We start from the raw sequence: 3,047 nt of genomic DNA, 5'->3' as shown, positions 1-3,047 counted from the left end.
AAAAAAAAAAAAAAAGATAAACTTGAATAACAATTCACAACAATATAATAATAAGGTGTATGTGAAATAAATCATTTGTGTTGTGTCTAAATTAGACAGTAAACCCGGCATTTACGTGTCTCTACGCAATAACTTTTTTTTTTTATATAAAAATAATACATAATTATTAGCAATTTAGCATGCCTACTCACTTTTTTTCAAAATAATAATAATAATTAGTTTGGACAAAAAGAAGATATTAATTAATGTATATCCAAGCTCTAACCAATTTTTCTATTTATATCTATTAAATTTTTTTAATGTACTATTTTGAAAAATATAATAAGCACTACATACAGAATCCCTTTTAACTATCATGGTAAATTAAATATACCAGATACAATATAGTACATTTTTAGTTTGTATATAAATTAAATAAAACAAGCAACTACTTCGTTTTAAAATTAGTGTCGATTTAAATGAACATAAAAAAATAATGTAAAATAATTTCTATTTTAGTTATGTATGATAAAAGGTGAAAATTCAGGTATAGTAAATTTTATGTAAAGTTGACTGTACCTAAATTTTCACTATAATAAAAATATTAATTTAATTAATATATTTATTTATAAATACATATTCTATACGAATAACTAATTTCATAACATACCTGATATATATATTAATGGTGGAAATGCTATACATAATTATTAGTAATAACAAGACCTTCTTTCTTCTTCCATGTAATTGTAACCTTTACTTGGAACATTTCTATAATTAGGCAAAGGAACATGTCCTTCCTCAATTTGCTTCAAATCCTCAACAAGCATCTCATAATGCATCTTCTCTTGTTCTGCTTTGATGTCCAAGCTGAGCTTGAGGCCATTGATGATCTTCTATACTATCGTATAGTATATGACTATATGGTAATGAAAATTAATATATATTCTCAATGTTATTAAGGGAGAGAGAAAGAGAGAGTTATTTATGTGAATAATATGGATGCATTGTACCCTTTATATAGTAGTAGATGTTGCTTTCGGAGCATAAACTGGGGGGACAAATTGTAAAAAATCATACTACTTTTTTTACATGAGTGTGCAAAATTAGTTTAATATATTTTTTAATTTTTTTTAGATGCATCTCTTAAATATTTATACACACTAACTCAATATATAATTTGAGTTTATCCTAAACTATTTAGAATTTTGTTTTTCTAGGATTTGGCATTGATTGTGAAAGATTGCATGTTAATGTATTTTGAAAAAAAAAAGTGCAATGTTTTTTAAAAAATATACCCACTATATATTAGAGATAATAAAAAAATTAATAAGATTTTAGATTTTTATTTTTTATACTTTTATTAAAAAAAAGTGATTAACTTAATTAGCATATTAATTTTATAGAGAATTAAATTTTTTTAATTATAAAAAATATAATCTAATACTCTTTACTTGATAAAAAATATTTAAGGATAAATAATCGAATTTTAAACTACTGCTAGCTAGAAGAAGCCAAGATAAAGTTACATTATTCCACTTAAAGCTATTGGCTTATTATTAGTGCAAATTTAATTAGTTTAATGCTAGTCACCAAAAAAAAAAAAAATTTGTTTAATGCTTAGACTTCAAGGAATATGGCATTATAACAAATATAGGAATTAGTAGCAAATTGAAGGGTCACGCCGACTTTGTATTGACCAAGAAAGTTAATTGTCCACCAAAAAAAAAAACCAAGAAAGTTAATTACATAATGTAAAATTCACTCATTCTTCAAATTCCTTCTTTCACATGCATGCCTTCTCTTTTTTTTATTATTAAATTAAGGAGCATTTTGACCGTATTTTAATAAGGAACATAAGAATAATGTCCCCCTTGAATTGACATGAGCAAAAAATTGAGCAAGATACCACTTTTTATTTATGAAATTATACACTAATTTCCTTTGAAGAAGTTTAAGTTATATATATATATTAAAAAAATAGTAATTTTTTATTGTTACTTTTAATTATATATTATATATTTTTTAATTAAAATTAATAGTTAAAAATTACTGAAATATCAGTGTACCAATATTTTAAAAAAAAATTATATATTATCACATATATAACTTACTTTAATTTTATTATGAACCTATGACATAAAGAGATTACTTTTGTTATATGTGATGAAAAATTAGTTTATTTATATATAGTACATATATAAAAGATGTTAGGTGTGAAGAGATCAAAGTTTGTAGTAGAAGAAAGGACAAGATATGGGTCCAGTAGTTCTAATGGCTGTACACTAAAATGTTCACGGGCGCCATGAATAATAATGATAGAAAATCTCAGGCCATAATATTATAATATGTGCATGAATATATAAGGTCATATGAAGACATATAAAACCACAAAAGTCACTTTTTTCTTATTACCTTTTTGTTGTTTTCTCTTCCAGTGTCTATGTTGTGTTTGATGAAGTCATACAAGTGTGGATGCAATCCATTCAACTCCTTATTACTCACTGATCATCTTAGCTTCCAAGAAAATGTTATTTTTATATCAAAATTTTCTAATATTGTAGAAATACTACTGATGTATATTCTTTAATTTTAATTATGTATATATCTTATTATTAAAATTGATGATTAATTAATTACTAAAAGAGTAATACTATATGAGAAATAAATATTATCATTTTTTGTTTATATTTGGCTAATAATAATTTATATTTATATTTATATAAAATTGACATTTATAATTTATATCTATATTTACTAAAATTTTATACTAATGAATCAATACATTTTTTATTTACATACTAAAGTATCATTTTTGTCCTTAACATTTGGGGTAAGTCCTATTTGTGTCCCTAACATTTAAATCGTTCTATTTGTATCCTTAACATTTATAAAAGTGATTCAATGTTATTCTACTATCAATTATACTAACAAATCAAATTATATTTTTCAATTATTCTCATTTGGATGTATTCATTCTCAATTAGGTCTCACTTAACTTGGATGTGTTCGATTTTAATATTATATCCACTATTTGTGTTTAGATTTATTTATGTCCATAGAAAAGT

This window comes from Arachis duranensis, chromosome 4 (genome assembly GCF_000817695.3).
Source record: "Arachis duranensis cultivar V14167 chromosome 4, aradu.V14167.gnm2.J7QH, whole genome shotgun sequence".
NCBI lineage: Eukaryota > Viridiplantae > Streptophyta > Magnoliopsida > Fabales > Fabaceae > Arachis > Arachis duranensis.
Note: the sequence above shows the minus strand (reverse complement) of the source record.